Here is a 25027-nt window from a genome sequence, read left to right as displayed (position 1 = left end):
CACCTAGCAGGAACTTGCTTAGAACCTCCCTGGAGAGCACAGCAACAGGATTAACTGTGCCTCAGGATGCCTGCCAGCAAATAGTGAATGCCTAGGAACTGACTGTTCAGCATGGCAGTCACCAGATAGCTTCTAATTGCACGAAGATCAGTGCATGCTGTGTAAGTGTGACTGCATAAAAATGTGCTGCTGCACCTCAGTTTAAAGCCCTGCTTTGGTCAGGGTGAGAGAAGCAGGCTGCCTTCTTAAACCCTGCCAATGTTTCTGTGAGATGCACCAAAATCAGAACCTCCAGTCCCAACCACACTGGAGTTTGTGTGAGCACGAAAGGTTTGGGTTCAAACCTGCCCGCACTCTGTCAGATCCCAAATTAGAAGTGTGTGTGGGGGTGTGGGGGTGTGTGTGTCTGTTTACTAGTTCAGATCCTGCTGAAGTCTCCCGAGAACAGCTGATCTCAGACTTCCACCCTCGAAGCGGAGATCTCCTGCAAGCAGCTCACACGCCTTCGCTGTACCTTTGAAACATACTCCGATCCTGAACCATAACCCTGTGTGGGCCTTGAACTCAATCTCAGGACTCAAATGATGCTGCCTTGGCCCATGCCCGCGGATGGCATCATTTAACCACTGTTCAGCTACGTATTTTAGGCCAAATAGCCCCCATTCCTTTAAAGGGATTGCTGCCTCTGCGAGGATGCAGGGACAGATACAGGGGTACATCTCTATGGGTGAATATCCTCTGTTGCATCTGGCATTCCCTATAGGTACTTTGTCAAACTTGTAGCCACACTGCAGCCAACTCCTCATCGCCCCCTGACATGAACACGCGGCTTCACCGTGAACGTCTGTGAGGAGCTCAGGCGTGGTGGTAGCTGAGTAGAACCATGAACTTCACTTGGGCCATCTCAAACTAGCGAGACTCTTCACAATTAGTGACGGGAGCCCTGCATCTCATGCGGCAGAGGATAGTGTTGCCAATTTTGATTGGATGTACTCCTGGAGGTTTCATCACATGATATCATCTTTAATCAAAGAGTAATCTTTAATTCCTGGAGACTCCAGGAGAATAAACCATGCAGTGGGCTGAGGCACTAGTGGGAAGAATTCTCTACCACAGTAAAAGATTATTCAGTTGCAGGGGACAAAAATCACCAGCCCTGGCCATGCCGCTTAGGCACTGTGACACTTTGCTACATACACTAGAGGGCACCACATGCCTCCTTTAGCATTGCATATGTGCCAAGTCACGGCTGCACAGAGAGAGGTTTGTAGGGAGCTCCCATCCCCAAGAGAGCAGCTGTGCTGGGAGCGTGTCAGCCCAGGCTCTTGTGCACCTGCACGCCGAGCCACAATTATCCACCACAGGGCAGCTGAGTGAGTCACCGACCCGCAGCGTGTCTGCGTGCATGTGGGGAGGTGTAAGTGCTTCCAGCCTGAATGCTCATGTGCAAGGCTTTGTAACTAACTCCTGCAGAGAGCCGTGCAGAGAAACCCCCATGTTTAAAGGGGAAGAGAGCCATTTTGACTCACTAACACTCAGACGGAGGAGTCAGGGTGATTTTGGTAACTGTGTGTGTCTTGCCTTCCTGATTATTGCTTCCTGCTCCCTGTTCTTGTTGCTGTATGTTGCCTAGTTCCCGCTCCCTGAACTCAGTGTTCCAAGTCCTTTTCCTGTGTGTGTATGTGTGTACGTGTGTGGGAGGGTAGCATTGGGTGTGAGCAGTTATTCAGGGCCTGCTGCTTCCTACCTGCCATCAGGACTGCTGTTATGTTTTGTTCAGGCTGCTGATGACTTAACTGGTTTATGGTTATTACATGTTTTGATGGACCATCTACCTGTATGTCTGGCTTTGATCTCCTTGTGTTTTGGGATTGCTGTTCTGGGGCACATCAGAGCATAACAGTGACTCTAGTCCAGACCCCCTCAGCAACCTAGACTAGACCCAAAAGGTGCCTGAGTGACACTCGGGCCTCTTCCGCCCATGGAGAGTTTGCCTGGGTGATTGGCACCTAGGTCAACCTAGTCTGGGTACGAGCAGCCACACTGCAAAGCCAGGCCCTAGTTACTGCATGTTCACGGGTGCTGCTCTCCCCTGCATGTCACTAGGGCTGTTGGGGGCATCTCCCAGGGGTCCTTGTGCTGCAGTAAACCAAGATGCTCTGATTCTTTCCTAGCGAATGGCAGGAGAACGTGTCTGGGCACATGGGGAATTGTGGGAACACACTGGAGGACTATGAGCACTCCATGGTTTAGCCTGGAAAGTGAGCGTGTTACCAGCCCAGTTGAAACACTCAACTGGGTTTAAGCCTATAGCCCCCCAACTAACCTGGGTTGAGAACACCACTAAACGCATGTCAAAGGGAGGGCTGGAGCGAGCCCTGACTAAGGGCTTGTCTTCACTACCCGCCCGGATCGGCGGGTAGAAATCGATCTCTCGGGGATCGAATTATCGCGCCTCGTCGGGACGCGACCATCGATCCAGTGAAGACTTGCCCTAGGTCACAAAGGGACTTAAGCCCAGGTCTCCAGAGTCCCAGGCCACTGCCCTAACCACAAGGACACACCTCCATCTCAGCTGAAGCCCTTGCAGACATGGACGTCCTTCCACTTTGCCCCAGGATGAAGTGGTGATCAGGCCCTTCTCCGTTCAGGACCATCATCTGTCACGCTGCTGCCCTGAGCGTGGCCCATCAGTGGCCCTGTGCAGCTAGGAAATCTCTCTACAGTTGTCTCTGAGGCTTTTCTATTTGGGGGAGTTTATCTTTGACCAGTCACATCGCCCCTTTTCTGTTTCTCTGGCTCTTTCTCCACCACGCCTGCCTTTGTGGGTTTGTTTGATCCAAGCAGCGTGGCCACTTTTGGGACAGCTTCCTTTAAATGTTGTTTGTACAGCAGCCCAGCTGTATGCAACGGGGCACTATAAACACTCCTAGCAGAACCCTCCGTGGCCCATAAATTCTTGCCTTGCATTCGGCTAGCTCATAAAAGACTAATTATGCCCCATTGCGCTTGGATCCCCCCTGCAGAAGTTCTGTTCTGCCCCACGTTTGTCTGGAAGCCCCGGTGGGTGGCTTTGCACATGGGGACTGCAGCATGAAGCAACCAGGGTACGTTTGCCCAGTGCTGTCAGTATCCAGTATGGTTACCGTTTACTCTGGGAACAAGGGAGGACAGTTTGGCGGCGGCAGGTCTTTTGTCCTCTGCAGCTAGGAGGATGCAGGGAGTGGGAGCTCACCACATTAACATCACCCCTGAAAGCTGCAATCAGCTACATTTCCCACTGTCCAGTGATGGACTCAGGGCAGTGAGATGTACAGTGGTTCCCTCTCCCCTATTATTTCCCCTTTTCTAATGTTATTTTAACATTGTGCTGGTAGGAGGGAAGGGCGGCACCATTCTCGGTAATAATCACGCTGCAGAGAAGCAGCAGGAATTTGCAGGACTACCATTGGAAAGCTGCCAAGCTCTCTCGGTTGCAGAAGTGCCTCCTGTGCATGGAGTCTGGGGCATGTTCTGCTGCTCTTCCTCCAGTGACCTCTCTTCTGCCTGCTGCAGGCACCAGCTCCTGCTCATTCTGTGCCCTGTGCCTTTTTAACTGCGTCGGGGACTGCTTGCTATTCTTCCCGGCCGGGGGCGGGGGGGGAGCTTGGAAACCAGGAGGGCCTTTGCACTCATGCTTTCTGCCAGCGCCACGCTGGAGGGAAAGTAGAGGCTGGGGGGGAGGCTGTGTGTGACTCTCACTCATTTCAACATTAAGGCAGTTTCCTGTGCCCAAGCTTCTCCCCAGCGTTGCGTGCAATGGGATGATTCACCTCCCCTTTGAGCTTCGTACGCCGGGGGCACGCAATGCTACCCAGTCAGAACAGCAAGACTCTACGCCTCGCTGTCAAGTGAGCCATAAAGTGCAGGGCGATGGAGAAGCCGGGTCCCTGCACTTGGACTTGGAGAAGGGGCAAGAGAGGCCAGTCTCAGGGAGTGGGAGAGGAAACCCCTTCCTTTAAAGAGGGACCCTGCCAGTGTAGCAGCCTGGCTGGGGAGAGAGGCTGATCTCATAGTTAAAGCATTGGGGTGGGACTTGGGAGCTTAGGGTTCAGTTCCCACCCACTCCCTATGACTGTGGGCTTGGGCCCTTCGCCTCTGGGCCTGAGTTGCCCATCTGTAAATGGGGTCCTGGTTGATGGGTGGGGTGGGGGTTGTAGGAATCAAAGTGCATTGGCTCCTTAGAGGAAAAGCACTGCATGCGCACAAGCTATTATTAAAGTTAATTATGCCTGTAAACGGGGTGGGGTGTTTCATAACATACAAAGGACACAGGAGGATATTTATTGCCACGAGTCCAACCTCACTCTTTTTGGCGCCCACCATCACCTGCAGAACCAGTTCGTCCCAGTTTGAGGCAGTAACTCTTTGCAGCATTCGGGGGGGGGAAGGAGAAGGAAGTGCAGCTGTGTCCTGTTCGTGTTGTGACACTCCTTCCCCTCCAGGGCTGAATCTGAGGATGGCCTCCTGCACCCTGTTAACTTTGAAGGACCCCATTCACTCAACTGGTTCTTTCAGCCATCCTTCCTCGCATCTTTCTGATGCTGGGTAAGGGCCAGAACAGTAATGGCTCCCAGAGAGAACTGATCAGTGCCACAACAATACAGCAGAAAACTACTGTCTGACAAGAGGTTGGCAAAGGGTTAAAAAAAAAAAAAACCAACAGATTCTTGGGACATAGAGAAACTGGGACAGAAAGTGTCACGAGTCCATTCCAAGGATGCAGGGTAGGTAAAAAAAAAACTGGACTGGTGGTTGAGAGATCAAACCTAGGTATAAATAATAAATAATAATGCACTGCATTTCCAGCTCCTTTCATCCCAGGATCACAAAGCAATTTACAGACATTAAGCCACAGTAGGTCAGAGTTATCTGCAATTCACAGACGGGGAAAGTGAGGCAGAGAGGTTGGGATATGCCCACGGTAATGCAGCGAGTTGCTCCCAGTCCTATGCTCTCACCACTAAACCATGTTTTCTCCCCATGCAAATAGAACTGTATGTCTCAGACCCACTTTGTCCAGTTGCTAGCACTGTGTCAGGGGCACAGCTGGCTCCCAGCCTGGTCACTAAGCAACTCAGCAAGCTCAGCTGGACCCAATGAGCCCCCTCCAAATGGCTGCACTCCCTGATTAGGGCCAGGGAGCCAGCAGTGGGCTACTTGAGCCTTGCAGCAACAAAGCAGCTGCTCAACGTACATTATGCCTGCAGCTGTGCTTACCCTGTTCTTACTCCCACTTCCTTCTCTAGCCCCGGCTCCAAGCCTTGTTTCTGCTCCATTCTGGTTTCTGACTCCATCTCTGATTCCGACTCGGTCTTGTCCTTTGGCTTAGGTTTTGGCTTCAGACCTTTGGCTTGGCCCCTTGACCCTGACTCCAGCTACACACTTCGACCACTGCTGGATTCCTAGATCTATGGACCCAAATGGCCTCCACAACCACCAGGCCAGGTCCTGCTCCATCCACTAGGCAGGCTGCCCATGCCCTGGCAGTTTACATACTGTTGCTCCTCTAGTTTTTCCGTAAGGAGAAAGAAAGGTCTCCTGGCTGATACAGGACCAGGAGATCTGGGTTGTGTGTGTGATGTGGCCATCTCAGCGTCTCCCGCCAGTCAAAGGGGTGTCATGAGGCTTAATTAATTTGTGTTTGTTCAGTGAATTGAGATCCTCAGAGGGAATGTGCCATAGAACAAAAGCCCACGCCAATTGTTTGGAGCCATAATCTGACCTACTTAAAAATGGTTGCATTGGGGAGTGCATGGAGGCTGGGAAATTACTCTCCATCCCTCTGTCTCCTAGATTAAGCCTTTTTGAGAGCCACGTAGGACAACAGCAGCCAAAATTTGCGAGTCACATGAAAAAAAAACAGACTGCAGGGATGTGGTCCACCAAGACTGCCTGTCCAGGCATGCCACGCTCCCTCTCTTAGCTCCTTCAGCTTACAGGCTCACTGGGTTGTCCTCCCGTATTCAAGATGCAAATAATTTATACGGCACCCTCCGCTGGCTTGTATTACTGGCATGAGTTTGTCAGATCTTAGCATATGTCTATGGACTGGATGCCATGAAGCCATTAGCAGAGCCCCTGATCCTCATGGCTGTTACTGGGCATGCACACTATCGCTGCTGCAACTTGAACCAAGACCCGCCTAGGTCACAGGCAGCAGCGCACTCATGAGAGCTACCCAGGAGCTGCCTTCTGGCTGAGCCTGTAAGAGCTGGGCTTAGCCTGACTCAGCTGCTAGTCACCCTGTGTGTGTCTTGCACTCAGTGGGCCAAATTCCTCCTCAGGGTGATGCCACGGCAATCAGTGGAATTGCAGCAGGGATGAGCTTGGCCCTGAGTCTCACTACCACTAGGCGCCGGAACTAAAACAGTGAGTTTAACTCATGTCATCTCCTGCTTTCCCCGCCGCCCACCACAACTGGAGGGGCAGCTCCTCCACATCAGCCGTGGATTCTCTGAGTTGTAAATTGCAGCCTCTGTCCCTTGAGTTGCGTGTCTCTAAATTCAACACCCCAGTGGTATAAATAGCATTGCCTCTCACCATGTTTGAATGCTGTTTATACCCCACTGGCTGCCACGTCATGGGCCAAGGTTATAAATACACAGGCTGTGTCTAGACTATGTCTAAACTTGGCCTTGGGTGCCCGTTTCAGGGAAGAAACAGTTCCATCTATTAGCAAAAACAAAGGGGCAGCCCCAATGTGCTCAATCCAAAATTGAGAGAGGACTCGGCTAGCGACCCCCTCTCCTCCTGCCATGCTAGACAGGCACTGGCATTGGTTTCTGAAAGGGCCTTGGAAACCCTCTTCCTCCCCCCTCCAAAGTTACCGGGCACCCAGCCCAGAGGAAATACCTTACCTGATCCTTTCCTGATGTGCTTCAATGCACCATTGAGTGCAAGAGGCCCAAGACGTCACAGGCTCACCTTCACTAGCCTGCTCAGAGTGGAGCCAAGGCTGGGCTTGGAGCAGCAATGCAGACTCCGGGGGGAATGCTGTAAGATCAAGCTGGAAAGGAAGAACAAACAGGCATTAGGTTCTCCACACCACCCCCTGGGTGCCTGCACTTCAAACCAGCTTCAGCTCTGGCCACCTCCACGCTAGAAACTTCTACTGGGGTAGCAATGTCAGTGGGGGGGGGTGGTAATTTTTATGGCATGTCTATATGAACAAAAGCCCTAGCTTAGATACAGTTACACCACCATAAAAATGCTTTCTCTAGTACAGTTTATTTTGCTTGGGGAACCAGTATAAGTTATACCAGCAAACCGTTTATAGGGTAAACTAGGCCACAAACTTCACCAATACATTTCCACACACACCTTTCCTAAAGTGTGGCACCCAGAATTGGACACAGTACTTCAGCGGTGGCCTCACCAGTGCTGAGTAGAGTGGGACAACTACCTCCTGTGTTTTACATACAACTTTCCTGTTAATACACCCTAGAATATTCGCTTTTTTTGCAACTTCACCACACTGTTGCCTCATATTCAATTTGTGATCCACTATAAGCAGCAGATCCTTTTCAGCAGTACTACGACCTAGCCAGTTATTGCTCATTTTGTAGTTGTACATTTGATTTTTCCTTCCTCCGTGAAGTACTTTGTCTTTGTGCTTGTCTTTATTGAATTTCATCTTGTTGATTTCAGACCAATTCTCCAATTTGTCAAGGTCGTTCTATATTCCAATCCTGTCTTCCAACGTGCTTGCAACCCCTCGCAACTCGATATCGTCTGCAGAGTTTATAAGCACACTCTCCACTTCATTATCCAAGCAATTATTAAAAATATTGAATAGTACCAGACCCAGGACTGAGCCCTGCAGGACTCCACTAGATACACTCTCCCAGTTTGACAGTGAACTATTGATAATTATTCTTTGAGCTCAGTCTTTCAACCAGTTGTGCTCCCACCTTATAGAAATTTAATATAGACCACATTTCCCTAGTTTGCTTATGAGAATGTTGTGGGACTGTATCAAAAGCCTTACTAAGATCAAGATGTATATCACATCTACTGGTTCCCCCCAGCCCCTAGGCCAGTAATCCTGTCAGTGAAGAAAATTAGGATGATTTGGCATGATTTGTTTTTGAAAAAAATCCATGCTGGCTATTCCTTATAAACCTATTATCTCCTAGGTGCTTACAAACTGACTGTTTAATCATCTGTTCCGGTATCTTTCCAGGTGTCAAAGTTAGACGGACCAATCAATAATTCTCTAGATCCTCTTTGTTCCTTTTTTAAAAGCTAGGTACTAGGTTTGCCCTTCTCCAGTCCTCTGCAACTTCACTTGTCCTCCAGGGGTGCTCCAAGTTAATTGCAGCATGTGGGTTATTCTTAGATATATCCCATCCGAATACTGACCAGGCCCAAAGCAGTTTAGCTTGTGAGAACTGATTACAGCCCCGCCCTAGGAGGTTGCCGACTACAACTTCACTGACTTCAGAGCTATGTTCAAAGCTCGGTAATTTACCCCATTTCTAATACAGAAAGCCCAAAGCATTTCCCAGTGGAGTGTCTTAGCAGAATTACATCAGATTTGTTGCCACTGTACCACCAGCTGTGTGAGGTCATATCTTCAACGGGTCCAATCCATCTGTGCCGCTATGTATGGGGGAGAGGGTGATAAATGGACTGCAAAAAACACAGACATTTCTCCCAGAATAACTTCAAGTTGAGAACGCAGAAAGAAAAAGAAATAGAGTTTTCACGTCAGCTCTGTTGTAGAACAGATATTTAAAACAAATGCAGCAATAAATATAAGGTAGATCTACATTGGCCTTAAACTGCTAGAAAGTCAGACTCTCCTTTAACTCAGGTGGGTTCTAGTCAGTGACCGCCTGCTGAGTAGACGCAGAGGCTACGTCTTCACTACCCGCCGATCCGGCGGGCAGCAATCGGTTTATCGGGGATCGACTTACCGCGTCTCGTGAGGACGCGGTAAAATCGATCCCTGATCGCTCTGCCGTCGACTCCGGAAATCCACCTCGACAAGAGGTGTCAGCGGAGTCGGCGGCAGCGCGGCAGCGGTCGGCTTTCCCCCGTCCTCACCACCAGGTAAGCCGACCTAAAATACGCAACTTCAGCTACGGTATTCACGTAGCTGAAGTTGCGTATCTTAGGACGGAACCCCGCTGTAGTGTAGACCTAGCCAGAGTGTCCTAGGTGGCCACAGATTTGTTACAATGGGCACATGTTTATATAGGTGCATAGATGGGAAGGCCGGAAAAGACCATTGTGCTTGTCTCGTCTGACCTCGTGCATAACACAGACCATAGAATTTCACCCTGGATAAGACCTGTGCAGTGTAAGATGTACTGTGCTAATATGAAAAGCCAGAAAGGAGGAAGGGGGGGGAGGGCGGTGAGGAAGGGGACCAAGTTGCCCAAAAACTCTTTGCAAAGACCTGTACCCCCCATCTCTTCTACCCTCCTCAAACAGCTGCAGGGCCTTTCTTGGTTCATCTTGGACTTGGAGGACACTGCCAGGGCAGCAGGATATATTGTCCATTTAGACTCAAGGAGTATTATTTAGTCTAGAGACTCTCAAAGGAAATATCCAATTGCACGTGAAAAATCTCTGGAATTTTGTTCACTCTCCAGTGTCCCTGTATCTTTGAAACCTCCAAAACACAATTGCTCCTTTATCTACCCGCCTCTGGCTCAGGACTTCACCAGCAGCTTCTGCCCTGCCTAGTGTAGTGCATTACTGCCTGCCCTAGAGGGTTAAACAAGAAGGTGAGTGTCTTTGCCCCTGCTCCCCCTGCCCCAGGCAGATCTGTACATTGAAGGGTTTGCTGGTGACTACGGGAAAGGGAAAGTTTTCAGGCTTGTAATGGAAGAGGAATCAGAGCAACACAACCAGGCCAAGGTCTGCTGTCAGATGAAGGGCTGAGACATCACCGTGACAGGTGACCTCATAAGAGCCCTAGGCAAATAATTTACAGTTTTTCCTTCACATTTAAATTATGAAAACAGACTGGCCACTTTCATTCTCCGTTTCTGATCAGTTTCACTGCCTCCTTCTCCTGCACTAGCACAATCTTATTGTGTTCAAGTTTTCAGTAATTCAGGAAAAGTTTATATCTGCAGGACTTAGGTACGGGGGCATTAAATTGCTGATGGACACTATCATTCAGAAGATAAAGGGGCCTTAATTCAATTTAGTTAATTCCCTTCCAAAGCAAATTAAGCTAAACTGAATTAAGGCTACTTTAATTCTGAATAACAGTGTTCACACAAGGGTTTAATGCAGTTTAACTACACCACTTTAAATTCACACCAGAGCTGTAACTGCCCCTTGTGGATGTGCCCTCATGGAGGAGTTACAGCACAGCACTTTGGTGTGCAATGCTATTTACACCCTTATAATCCGAACTGCGGGGTAGTGTAGACATAGCCTAAGTAACTTGCCCAGCGTTACACAGGAAGTCTGTGGCGGAGCAGGGAATTGACTCCCAGGTTTCTTGAGTCCCAGAGAGTAAATAACTGAAGGGGGAGAAAAGCTTCAAACCTGAAACATTTTCTTACTGAAGCTTTTAAAATTTTAGTTTCATTACAACAGCAAACCCGCTTTTTTAAAAAAAGAAAAAAAAAATCTCTAGATATTTTGTTTAAACTACTTAACAGTGTCCTTTACTCCTACAGTTACCCTCAGCATATACCATGTGCACTCACATCTCCCAGCCCCAAGCTGCTGAATGTTTGAAACAGAGTCTCTAACCTGCTAATGGAACAAACTTGCTAACTACACGCAGTGATACACTTGCGCTCCACGTTTTGCACTGACAGGGAGGAATTTGGATACTGATCTGATTTTCAGCAGTGCTAAATAGCCAGTAATTCCAACTGAAGTTGATGGGAGCTGTAGGTGCTCAGGACTTTTTAAAAATCAGGTTCCGTGAATGCATAAATCAGGTTTGGAATGTGTCTGGTACTGTTTTCCTTCCTCAGAGTAGTGAAAAGGACTAAGATCACCCAGAATTCTGTGCCTTTATGCCTGAAGAAGGTCAGGAGTTAAGTAACTTTGTCTAATTGTTGAGAACAGTCTGAAGCCAGCAAACAGAGGGTTAAGGAACAGTGACAGGGAGGATGTGTTGGGAATGCTGTAGCAGCCTCCCTCCAGGTGTCCATGACATAAAGTTTCCAGCCAGCCAGTTGGCTCCAATATATCCCTTTCCCCATGACTTGGGCATCAGTCTTCCTGAGCTTCCTCTGGAAACCCAGAGTAATAGACACCTGCTTGTACATTGCTGCCTCACTGACATCAATAGCAGCTAAGCAGCTCAATGAAAAGGAGGCCTGGGAAGTCTGACAGCATGTCCGATGCATTTCCTCTGAACGGCGAGCTGGGCGAGCTTGTAAAGTGGTAGCACCAAGAGCACCTGTGCTCTTAAATCAAAGCAAGTGGCTGCATGTATGAATGGAGCCAGAGGCAGAACCCGGAAGAGCGGGGAGGGGCCTAGGAGAAAGGGAAGTCAGGTCGAGGAGAATGCTGGACACGAAGGGAGCCTTCAAGGATAAAGTTTGCCTTATAAGGCAGCCTCCCTCTCTAGTATCATGGGGGAAGCAGGACACCATAGCACAATACAGCTTTGCTTTGGGCACACACTGTATCCCACAATGTTTTGCAGGAGGGAACAATTAAGAAGCAAGTTGCACTCCCAGGACAGCTGTTCAGGACAGGAGGCAACGCAGAGGAGGAGGCTCTCACGGCGCCAGTAGCGAGTGTTAAAAGCCCATGCAAATTGCTGGGCAGAGGAAGTCATCCGCAGGGCACAACAGCAACAAGTTTTATTAGTCCTACCGAATCCAGGAACTATCTCCTGGCACTTGATCTATGAACTCGTTACAGCTCGACAGATCTACAGCACTCTTGTGACAGCGAGATTGTGGGAAGGGGTAGAGAAGCAGCTGGTGCTAGGTGAGCTGAAGGAGCCCGATGGGGAGGGTAGCCTAGAATCAGGTAGCAAGCCAGTAGCACTGTTACAGCGAGCAGTACAGGCAAGCAGAAGGATTGCACTTTGAAGTGCGGTTGTTGTAGAACATGGTTTCCAGGCTGGGGAGAGGGCTCTGGCTCTCATTCAGCCTGCTACGTCGCATCTGCGCTGCCTGTGCCTCATTTCGCATTGTGCACGACTCCATTGTTTTTGGGGGTGGCTGGCTGGGGCTCCTACAATGCCAGTCATTATCCTCTGGCTTCCTCCTCTTGGACAGCCCCTTTCCATCTGGGCTTAGGAGGCCTGCACGTACACAAACACGCATGCGCATGAAAAAGAGAGAGGGGGAGAAATGACTGGCACCAAGGAAACCATGGGGGGGGGGGGGTCTGAATCCTCAGGGTCTTGGCTTGGGTTCCATTCCCTTCCAGTTTCCATCACTCATCCATGGGGAGCACTTTGGGAGCTAACTGAAACCTGGAATGAAGAGTCCCCAGAAGCGTCTCTTCTCCCCTCCCCACAGTTTCTTGAGAGCAGCATACTGCTGCAGAAGATCACACGGCCCCATAGCGTTCATAAAACCCCTCTTCTAAGCGGACCTCAGTTGCCAATCCCAGCAGCTATAGCAAATCCATGGTACCAAGACCAGCTGTAAGTGTCAGGGGTCTCTTGGTGTCATGGTCTCCATTCAGCTCCCTCTGCAGCAATGCTTAGGTTTTTCTGTCACCACCCACATAAACCAATGACACCCCAGGCAGCTATTAACCCCTTTCCTCCAAGCTGTGCTGACCCTTCCCCCACTATTTGTGAGACTCTGATGAGCAACCCTGCTGGGAAGTCCTTTCACTGGCCCCAGAGCCAGACCGGAGTGCAAATGGGAGCTCCGGCTGGCAAGTCCAGTGTTTGCGCTGCAAGGCTGTGCGGGGTGGCATAAGGCTACCCAAGGCCATGGCTGGTGGCTTCCAGCTGAACCACACAGAGCCCCATTTTGGCTAGTCACCAGTTTCCCTGCTGGCTTTCCCCCAACCCCCGAGCTGTTCCTGGCGCTCACCATTGGAGATCACGGCCCTTTGTATTCTCTTCTTTTGAAAATTATTGGGGATTTTTTTTTTTATGAGCCCACTGAGATCACCAGGGTGACGCATTGGCCCAGTGACATCATCACCCTCATGGTGGCTTCCAAGGCATTTTTGAGTCATCCTCCTACCACACAAGCAGAGCCGCTCGGCTTAATAAAAAAAAAAAAACCTAAAAAACACCCTCCTCTCCCGGAGCAGCAGAGAACCAGGGGCTGGGAGGGGTTTGACTCGGAGCCTTTCCTGGCACACGCAGTTGCGTTCGACTCTTGATCACTTTGGGTTTCACAAGCTAGTCCAAGTTCATTAGCTTTTGTCCTGCTTGTAATTTTAAATTTATGTTCCCCCCCACAGCCTCACCCCTGGGAGATTCCATGAAAACCAGCACCATTCCTAGCTGAATGGAAACCTGTGCTACGGCTTAGCGAGAGGAGAAGAATACTTGAGCTTGGCACAAGTGGGTACCAGGTAGATGCTAGAGAGAGGTCCTCCTCTCTCTGCTGGTCCTTTCATCCCATCTCACTCTATTTCTTTCTCACTCCACCTGATTGCTGCTCTCTCTCTCTTTTCCCTCTCCAGTGCGGCTTCATTGTTCACAATTTCTCACTGCTTGTTTTTCCATCTCCACCAGTCTCCGCTCCATTTTCACTTCCCCCTACCACATTTTTACCCCATTCCCCCACACTGGAGCACTCTTCCTCCTCCCCTTTCTCTGTGTCTGTCCTAAACCAAACACAAGGCCCATTAAATCCAAGTCCAGCTTTCCAACCCACGCAGCATTGGAAATCAGTCAGGAGCAAGTTCACCCATCCCTAGCTTAAACCTACAGCTGCATGAAAGAGAAGCATCCAGGAGCCGAGCAGAGAGATCCAGGCTGCGGAGCCCCTGCCAACCAGGACAGGAAACTCATAGTCAAACTCCAAAGGGCTACGGCTGCTCTGGGATGCGGGAGTGCTGGATGGCACATGGCTATTCTAGCTGTGTGTTAGGCAGGAGCTCAGTCCCTCTTCTCTGGGTCCAGCTGTGCTGGTGGAATCACACAGTCCATGAAGTGAACACGGAATCAAACAAAGAACAGGCAAAAACCAGCTTCTATTTATCTTGCTGGGTGGAAACAGGCCTAGCATTTCCATGGTTCTGAAATTGCCAGTGAGATTTTGGCTGACCAAGGATCTCCGCCTCTTATCACAGCCAACCAACCACAGTACATGCTTCGCTTTTTCCACCGATCTAACCAGCGGCCAGTTGCTCACTTAAGGAGATTAGTTTCTTATGTGCCTGTTTAATTAATAATGAGGTTGGGAATCCACACTGACAAAAGCCAGGGAATCCAGAGTTCAGGCGGCAAGTTTTGTCCTGCGTAATAGCATAACCCATTGATGGCTATGCAGGGCTTTGGAGCTGGCAATGTGTGTCACTCCCTGCCCACTTGGAACTTCCAGGCGAGGCTTGAACATAGACCCTCCTGTTCCTAAAGCCATAGGTTCCTGCCAGTTGAGCTAAAGGAGAATCTCCATTAACTATCATTGGTATGGGATTTATGACGCACACACACATAAGTGAACAGCTTAGGTTCTACATGAGTTGGGAAAGTGGTTAGTTCAGTACTGCGCTTGGTATGTCCACAGCATCTCTCGGCCAAGGACTTCCAGCATAGCATATTAACTACTTAAACCCCACAATACCCTAAGGAAGTAGATAAGGAGTACGTAGGGCACTACCTCTAGGGTGAGGTACAGCACCTCTAACAGCATATCAATACTACGCAATGGTTAAGATCAGGAAGGAAGGAAACTCCCTCATAGGCAGTATGTTGGATACAGGACAATAACCAAAGATCCCCATGCAATGTTTGTATGACTTAGAGTGTTTGACCAGAAACACAGGATTAATCCCAATTTGCATAATTACTTCTCACCTCCCAAAATTCCTCCTGTAGTTTTAAGTGACTTTTCCTCACTTCCTGTTCTGAAAGGCTGCATGATGTTGGTGTTAAACCCAGAGGTGACTGCACTATAGCATACAGCACTTTGGGATGAGAGGCACTACGTAGCTGTAAGCAATTGGAGATAGGTCTGACCCAGAAGTTCAGATTCTACCACCCCCTCCTTTGGGACCGTCTAGATCCAGACCTAAACGTTGCTTCTCAGACGCACCGTCACAGGGTAGATACACCCTGTCAGGTCGCATGTGACAAATAAAGGGTTACAGCTCAAGTGGCTAGAGTAGATATGGCAAGGTAGTGCGGCCTAGCGGCCAGAGTCCTTGAGACTGCCCTTGCTCCCAGAGCAGCACGGACTAGCGGTGTGGGGTACGGTAGGGGGACCTAGACTCACCCTTCTCCACAGGTCCTGACCCAGGGCCCTGTGAAACCAGTAGTCCGCGGCTCCTGCTCAGTTTCCTATTTTAAGTGTCACGTTCCCTGGGTGGCTTCCTACCCTTGATTCCTGCTCTGTCAGTTCTCCTGGGGGTGTCAGCCTTCTGACTCACTCTTGTCCTCTGGGGTCAGCAGGGGTTCCACCATTGATCCCACTGGCTTGGCCTTCGCGGTCTGTAGCCCTAGCAACTCCCTGGCAGGAGCCTACAGGTCATGTCCGTTCTGCTCTTCCACCAGCCCAAGTAGAGCTAGGCCACTCCCTTTTATATCCTGTCTCCAGGTTGAGCATGCCCCGCAGGGCCGAGAGGGCATGGCCTCTTCGGCCCACAGTGTGCGGTTAACCCCAGCTGGGTCAATGCAGGGTAGATACACTCCATCACACGCACCTATAGCCATGTTTATCATGGCACCATGTCAGTGAGGCGTCATAGCAACTCCTGAAGCTGAAGGCCCAGAAGGACAGTACGCTGTCATATTGCGTAAGGATTTTGCTTAGCAATTGAAAGGCTTCCAAACTAGCTCTTACTCACAGCACTTTGATTGGGACACAGGCTGAATTCCAAGCGCTGTTCAGGACTGCTTTACTAGCATATTCATAGCTGTCCAGTCTCACGTGGCAACACTGGCAGGTTCTTATACCATGGGCAATCCGTCTCTTTAGTGATGAGTCTAAAAGACACCTAGCTATTCACACAGATCCTCGTGCAAAACAGAATAGATTCCCTTTGGGACGTCGGCTGAGGCCTCTCTTGCTCCACCCCCCACCCTTTACTAGGGGGCTCCTCCCAAAGAGGTGGAGTTGAGTTATGGGACCTATCTCCCCTTATTATAGTCACCCCATATTTATGATGTTTCACACCTTTGCTCCTCACAGCATGGGAAGCGGAGAGATCTTCCCGCAATTTAATTTGGAGTGTGTGTATTCTGTGGATCCTGGTCTCATTCTCCAGAAGTGGTAGAGGGAGAGAAGAGAAGGGTTCTGGGTACTTTGCTTTCGTCCTGAGGTGCAGTGAGACCTTTCATTGGCTTTCCACCCCCTCCCTGGTGTAGAGACACTGATCACGGCCTTGTGATAAGAGCGTCATTGCCGGTGAGATATAAATAAGCAGCAGACCGGGGTCACTGAGTCTGTGTCTTACTCACAGCAAATGTGTCAGCCAAAGTTCTTCAGGCAGGAAACGACGTTTCCCCCCTTTGTCTGTCTCGCTGTCCGCCCTTCCTAGAGGTGTCTGTACAACAGGGTATTACCACATCTCTCTCTCAGTTCTCCTCCTCTCCATTCTCTTCCACCTGGGAGAGCCAGACATACCCACGTGTCTTGTAGCACTGGCATCTCCTCCAGTTGGGATCCATTTCTGTCCTGCCATCATAGCTTGGGAAGTTTGTGCTAGGCAGAAAGAGATAGGTTACAAGTGTGTGCTGTGGTTTAGCAGCTTTGGAATGATCACAACGGTTTCTGCTGCAATGTCCTGGGAAAGCTCCCTCTCTCAGCTCTGCGTCAGGACTTTGGAGCAGCCAGAGAGTGAACAGCTTTCAAAGAATTCACCCCCGGCTTCACCTGAGAACCAGCGCATTCTTGAGAGTGGAACACATCCTGGATGTGTTGAGTCATGCCGGTTGGGGTGCCCGTGTTCAAAAAAGCAGCTTGTTTTTCACTTTCTTGAGTCTTGGAGAGGAGAATGGGCTAGTGGTTTGAACAGGGGACTGGGAGTCAGGATCTCTGGGTTCTGACATTAGCTGCTGTGTCACTATATCTTCTATGGGTGCTTGGCATGTCACAGCCACGGTGGGAAGAGAACCCAGCTCCACTTCCTCCAAAAGCACAATCCCCTAAGCCTTAGCAGGCAGCACTATAAGGACTATGACACATTGTGACCATGTCTGATTCCCTCCAGTAGAGGCAGAAATGGAAATACTTAAATTAGCCACTTCTGTTGCATGCTGTGAGAACCGCAGATGAAAAGTACAAGTGATTATTGTTAGTGTAGTCGATTCAGGCCAAGTTTTTGAGAAACAGGGATTAAGGCTGGCAGGGTTGGCAGTACTAGTAAAAAGCACTATATAAGAGATAGGAATCATTGTACTGGCCTCCTGGTGGGGTGGGTGGGTGTCAATTTCCACCCCTTGGTGCAGTTTTTATTTATAAACCATATATGAGACTTTTTTCTTTCTAAAGATTTCTAAATGTCAGCTGTCTTTCCTTAAAATAAAGGCAAAACAAATTATAAACGCGTAACTAAACCACAGCTCTGCCAGTCAGGAAGCAAACAACCAGACTAAGAAACCCATCTGGCTAGGTGGCATCCTGGGTGGGCACCTTCCTAAATGTTTCATGAATGGCATCGTTACTGGGCTCGAGGTGGGGGGGAAACCGAGGCAAATTTAAAAAAAAAAAAATCAACTCTTCCTTCAGTTGCGGGGAAGTAGAAGGGGAGGCGGGATGGTTATGGGCAGGACCACCTCCAAGGTCAGAGCCCGAGTCAGTCATCTCTCTCGGAGGGAAGACTATGTCAAAGCCGAGCAGCAGTTGGGTTAACCCTGGCGTCTGGCTTCTCTGGCACCACGAGGCGTGTGGTTTCAAACCCTGTCTGCCTCCCTACTGAACAACAATGCAAGCCAAGAGAGAGAAAAAAAACCCAAATCCCCTTAAAGGAAGCCGAGGGCCAGATGTTCTCGGTTTCCTGTCCAATGCTGCCACAGCTGCCATAGCCTGTGGTTGTGGTTTGTCTGTCTATGGCTTGTATGTGAGAGACTGAAACAGCACTTTCTGGAAAGTCCCACAGCAGCTGCACTGATACCTGACAGGCGCCAGATTTGCCACAGCCAGGGGGTTCTGTCTCGGCGGCAAGGGAAGTTCTGCTCGTTTTGCGCTTAAGCTTGTTGATGATTTTAGTGCCGGGGAGGGCATTGCAATGACAGCCTTGGAGACCTACTGCTTGCCACAGAAAAGGCCCAGCAAACTTTCAACAGACCAGGCCCCACAAGTTCCCCTGCCCAGATGCCCCTCCCCTGACCAGCGGGGACCATCTCCAGGCCCAGGACGATAGCTCACTTTCCATGGCCCATTCACTCTTCGGCTCCTTTGCTGGCCAGTTTGTGATGGTGGTTTTGGTGATGTGGACACTGGGGCCAGATCCTGGACTGGTATAAATTAGCATAGCTTCACTGAAGTCCATGGAGCGAAGCTGATTCACATCATCTGAGTCTCAGCCCCCAGATTCAGACAATAGGCCATGTTCGGTCTCATTGTATCCATTGACTTCAGTGGTGTTTTGACTAAGCACAGGAAATTGCCCGTGCGAGTTGTCAGCATCACTTTGAATATTCTAATCACAATGGTAATAACTACAGTTGTATTTGGAAAGCCCCACAAGGCACTTAGGATGCTGCAAGGACAATTATAATGCAATAATCACGATATTTAAAATGCCATGAAACACACCACACAAACCCCAAGCAATGTTTAAGAACCCAAACCTCAGCATCATAAACCAAATAAGAGAGGGACTTAGGGTAAGATCCGCCCTAATTGAAATACTGAAAAAGCTGATTTCTAACTTTCCAGATAACACAACCAGCAGCAGTTACAGCATAATAATCATCTCAGGCCCTTATCCTAGAAAGGAATCTGCACGGGCAGTCCCCTGTGTCTGCACGTAACCTTATTGATGGACGCTACAGAGCGCTCAGTATAGGCTCAGGGTCCTAGAATGTAGGGTGTAGGTAATTATTCAACCTATACACATAATAAAATCTGAGAAAAGAGCTCTGTTACCCAAGAACTGGACACACAGGCACCTCTTCTGCTGGTCAGTTACACAGGTGTAAATCCAGAGTAACTCCCCTGGTCGGAATGGAGTTACTCTGAATCTATGCTGGTGTAAGGGAGGGCAGAGTTGGCAGCTGAAAAGTACTCAGAGAAACGCCTGGTACAGTGACAGCCAATCCAATCAGCCATAGGCTGTCATACTACTACTTTACGGTGCACCTTTCATCCAGCTGTGGTTATTCTGCATGTCAGACCATAGCTCTAAATCACAGAGCCTGGACTGGCAAGAGTGTTTGGGTGTTTTTGCTGTTGTGCCTTTCCACCTCCTCAGCACTGATTTGGGCTTGACCCAGGCAAAATTCAAAAGGAGGTTGGACCGAAAACAGTCTGTGGGATGGGGCCCTCTAAGAGCTGCCGTTTAAGGAGAACAGGAAGAAAAAGCAAATCCAGTCTGTTTCCAATGAGAGAAGGAAATGGAACAAAGGAACCAACCGAAAATTCTGCTTACACACCACTGCTTGCCACTGTCCACAGCTTTGCTAAGGGAACCCGGCCGGGGCTAAGCTAGGCCAACAAAATGTTTTAAATTAAGGCATCTGCATGACCTGACAATTCTGGAACCTGATCTGTACAACTAAGGCTGCTTGGGATAGCTACAGATCGTGAGCCTTTTGCCGAGTATATGGGCCACCCAGCTTAGTGTAGGAGAACTATTTTTCTATTTTTAGGTATTAACCTAACCTGCTGAAAGGCACTCTTAGTGGAGAGCAAGGGTATCCACCCAGGGCGTTAGTGCAGAGTAATTAGTACTAGTGCACACAAGTGACTCTGCCCTAGCAACCCGGGGCTTTTTCCCTGTGTAGACAAGCCCTTAGTAACAAGATTTTAAAGATGTCTAGAATGAGGCACAGATTGGTTAAGCGATTTGCCCAAGGCCTTGCAGTGCGTCAGTGGCAGGGCTAAAACTAGAGCTCAGAAGTTTTTGTTTTCCAGTCTCTTGCCACTCCCTTCCCGTCCCCACCCTGTACAGCACACCGACAGAAAGAAGGAAAGTGCCAGACCAGTAGGATACAATGAAATCAGCAAGAGGCAATGCTGATCCCTATCAGCATCTGTGGCAATTAATGAGCACATTCTCCTCTCACAGTAAGTTCCGGAAAACTCTCCTAAGCCATCCAAAGATGCCTCAGGAAGTGCCAGGAATGGACGTCAGCCCCATTCACTAGCATCCATCCCTGATGCCAGGACTTCGTAAGAGTTGCAGATGGAATCTATCTGGCAACCACGCCAGCTGGTCAGTGCTACGCCTATTTGCAGCTACAGCGCTAGCAGTGAAGATGGCTATCGCAGGCTGCACGCTGCACTCTGCCTCGCCGGTGTGCTGAGGAAATATGCAGGGCCTAATTCAGGGCATGTCAGGAAGAAGGATGCTTTTTTGGTAACTGGATGGATAAATGGATTCCCCCAGGAACTGCAACACCCCAGACATGAAAAATTCCTAGAAGAGAGAGAGAGAAAAATGGGAGTCCCGTTCAGGCAATACCCATTCCACGTGTTAGCTTTTACCACACACAAAAGGCAAACCTCTGCTTTCAGCCTGCCAGACTTTCTGATTAAGGAATATCAAAGAACGAAGGGTCCTTAAGAGAATGCAGACGCCTGTGTGCCTCCTTGTAGTGCATAGGAACAGAGTAGCATCCCTTTAAATATTCTGTGAGCCCTCTAGTGGTGCTTACTGTGTTCTATGATGTAGAAGCTGCCAGAAACCAACCAGAGCAGCAGGCTGTATCTAGCTAGGCCTGCCATGTTTGTGTGTATTTAGTAAACACAGTTGTGAGACACACACACACACACACACACACCCCCCGCCAGGGCCCATGAGGGATTGTTTTGCTGTGTAAAGAGCAAATGACACATCACTCTTCCATCTCAACTGAACCAAAAAAAAAAAATGGCAGCTGTTTCCAGCAGGGAGCAAAAGGAATGCAAATTGTCCGTACACAGAAAACAAAACACACCCCTTACATAGGAGATTCTGGCTAGTACAGCGTAGGCAGGGATTGGCCTAGGGGCGTGCGCATTTCAAACTACCAACCGCACCCCATTGCCCACAATTCCTCCAGGACCCAGAGTGAAGAAACGAATCCAGAAATGGGGAGAGTCCAGGACAGTCTGCAACAAAGATAAATCAGAAGAGCAAGAGGGCAGGATTCCCCCAACATACTTAGGGTATGTCTACACTACAGGATTAATCCGAATTTAGATAATTCGAATTTGTGAAACAGGTTGTATAAATTCGATTGTGCGCGGCCACACTAAGCACCTTAATTCGGTTTTTAACCACATTAATTCGGTGGTGTGCGGCCACACTACCCCATTAACTTAAACACAGTAATTCGGTGGTGTGCGGCCACACTAACCCTAATTCGAATTAACAAAATCGATTTAGGCGTTACTCCGCTCGTCGAGGTGGAGTACAGAAATCGATTTTAAGTGCCCTTTAATTCGAATTAACTGGCTCTGTAGTGTGGACGGGTGAAGGGTTAATTCGGATTAACGCAGCTAAATCCGAATTAAAGTCCTAGTGTAGACCAGGCCCAAGACACCCTTTAGCCCTTGAGGAAAGATATTAATTCTGACACTCTCCACCGGGCTGTGTATCTCTGTGTGGCTGTGGGGAGCCGACCCAGAGTGGTAGCAGTAGTCTAATGGTTCAAATCTAGGATTGGGAGTCAGGGGACCTGGGTCCACTTCCCAGTTTCGCCACTGACTTGGTGTGTGATCCTGGGCAAGTCACTTCACTGCCCTGTGCCTCAGTTTCTCAACCTGTAAGATTTGTATTTATTTGTTGTCAGGTTCAGTAAAGCGCTTGGGGATGCTTGGGCGAAAGGTACTAGAGCAGGGTGGAGTGGGGTTATTATTTAGCACATATTATCCCCTCGAGGACCAGGTGGACTCCCCTTCCCTTCCCTAGGGCAGCCTCTCTGTCTCTCTGTCTTTTATTTAATCGTGGTGTAATCCTGATTAGTTACAGCCTGCTCTTGTTTCTCCACAAAGCCATGTGGGCAGCACCACTCGCGCGCCGCTGTCTGCCTTAGCCCTCTGATGGTGAGCCAGAGCAGGAGGAATTAACCACTGAGCTGTCTGGCCGCATCTCCAACAGGAAGCTGTTCCGCTTACGGCCCAGACAGCAGGCTTCAAGGTGCCTGCAGGAGGATGTCATTGTCTCGACATGTGGGGGGGGGGGGGGGGGGGGCAGCTGCACAGGGAAGAAAGGGGTGGGAGAAAGAAAGAGCACATAGGAAAAAAAAAAAAAAAAGGAGGGGAGGGGGAGCAGGAAGAAGAGAGAATCCAGCAGTTGGCACTAGCAACTTCAGAAAGGCTGAAATAAACCAGCCGAAAGGAGCAGGCAGGCTCAACCCACCCATTGACTGTAGTGGAGTCACCCCAGGGTGGACGATCCACATTTTGTGACCAATCAACGATCCACATTTTGTGACCATCTGAAAACCAACGCTGGCTGCAGCAGCAGAGGCGTTGCTACATTCCCTGGGCCCAGGCTGGGGGACTGAGTGACAGATGTGTGGCAGGCATGGGGAGGCTTGTCGGGGTGCCGTATCACATGCATCCACGTCTCCCGCTTAGCATTCAAGCTGGGAGCATGATTCCCCACAGCCGTGTGCTGGCACTTGCACCGGGGTGAAGTGGGTGTAAAATGCCACTATTGCCCTTAAGGGCTTGAGCCAAAGCCCAGTGAAGTCAATGGAGTCATGCCACTGACTTCAGGAAGTGTCAGCTGAGTTGGGGACTCTGATGTAGTCGCCTCTTTTGCACTGAACTGTGCCCGAGGGCAAACAGCCGCGCAAGGCGGGAGAGAATCAGGCCCACAGCTGTGCGCTGAGCGTGTGCTCCCCTGCACACGTCCATGAGCAAGTGCAAGGGAGGGCTTTGGTTTGCCCAGTGCTTGCGAGCGACACATATGGATGCGAGTGTGCATTACACGTGCCACATGTGGAAATCCTAGAGGGGGCTTATAGGGGAGGCAAGACTTGAGCACGGCATTAACTGTGGTGTCAGCCTGAAGCCAAGCAGTCTGAATCCATTTTAACGGGGCCTGGGATTCCTGCCCTCTCCTAGTGCCATGTTCTGTCCTAGAGCAAGTGCACCTCTGAGCAGAGAACCGGACCTTTGGCTCTGAAAGAACAATGCAGCCATGCATGGTACACAGCAACGATCCCAGCTCCCCCGCTCCCTTTAATACTGGATTCTGAACCTAGAAAGATCACCTTTTGATGGGAAAGCCTAATCTTGGGGAACCAGAAAGTGCAGAGCCTGTGCAGTGTGCCAGGAGTTATCACCCAGACTATCTTTGGTGGAACATTGTCTTCTAAGGGGAGAAAGAAACAAAAGGAAGACAGATGCATAATAACCTCAGCCAGTTGAGTTTCTGCAGGTGGCCCAGAGCCAGCTGAGCTTTCCTGAAGTTCCCACAGCCAGCTCTGCTCTTGGGAGGGTCCTTTCACCCTCTTTTGCAGGAGTCCTGGGTCTGACCTGATCTCTAAAGGACCTCGGAGCAGCTATGTCCTTTGAGGGCCTCAAAGGCTCCAGCTGAGCTCATGTGAGCTTCCCACCTTTCCCATCATTGAGGGCAGACAGGGTAACTTACACTAGCCTGTCTAGGTGATGCTGAGGAAATGATTTGCTAATGAAACGTGACATTTTCAACTTCTGAAGCCTGCTTAATCAGAACGACCCATTCCACTTTCAAGTGGTTTGGGCTGCAATGAGCAGTAATTAAGGGGATTTTCCAGGCCTGTTCCTCTGCTTTTCAAGCCAGGCTGACTTCTCTCCCTCTGATGTTTAGCTTGGGTGGCATTTGGCCACCAGCTGTGAGCAGATTGTGCCTGTGCATCCAGCAGCACATGGGCCGTTGCTGTGCTGACTGAGATGAAGGGAGAGCTGTGGGAGGTTTTAATCTTTATGGTTCTCCCCCACCACCTGTGTGATTGTCCCGGTGATTTCCCCAAACCTACAGCAACGCTCCTGGAGCAGATCCTGCTCTCAGTAACATCAGTATAAATCTAGAGCGACTCTCTTGCAGCATTACAACACGGTGCCTAAGAGCAGAACTGGACACTGGAGCTCTCCCGGGGACTACTCAGGGCCAAAATCCTCGTCAGCTGGATCTACTGTGCTGAATCATGCCTGCGAGCACATTGTTTGGGGCACGGGATCGACATTGTCCTTTCCTTCAGACAAGGGGCTGGGCTAGGCATGGCTTTCAGGGACCTTGTGACAAGCCAGTCTCACCTGTAGCCCTCACATGGCCATCAAATCAAACCCAAATTGGAATCCAGGACTTGCTGGCCCAGCTGGGGTATCACGGAGGGGTGTCATGTAGAAAACCTGGCATCTGGAGCAACTCTGGGATGCTTGGGAGAGAGGGGTATCCAAGCCTACCTCTACCAACTGATTAGGATGCATTTGATTTCTGAACTGGAGGGTGCCAGGCTGGGCACAGAGAATGGTGCTCAACGAAAAGATGATGGGGGGAGAGGATTGGAACAAAGGAGAGGGGCCTACACGGCTGCTCCTGGCCATGAACAAGGCGAGTAGCCTACTGGGATCTGAACTTCCCTACATACCGACCGTTGGCCACCCCTTTTCCCCCATGAGGGGCCACAGCAAGAACTCTGGCTCCAAACCCATGGCCAGACTTTGCGTCCCGGGCTGAGCTTTATGCCTCTGGTCCACAAAGAGAGAGAGCCAGACATGGCAGCTCACGAAGGGGCACAGGTGCCACTGCACTCAAGTCCTGCCCCCGGCTG

Source organism: Terrapene carolina, unplaced genomic scaffold, assembly GCF_002925995.2.
Source record: "Terrapene carolina triunguis isolate 2854851 unplaced genomic scaffold, T_m_triunguis-2.0 Scaffold714, whole genome shotgun sequence".
NCBI lineage: Eukaryota > Metazoa > Chordata > Testudines > Emydidae > Terrapene > Terrapene triunguis.
Note: the sequence above shows the minus strand (reverse complement) of the source record.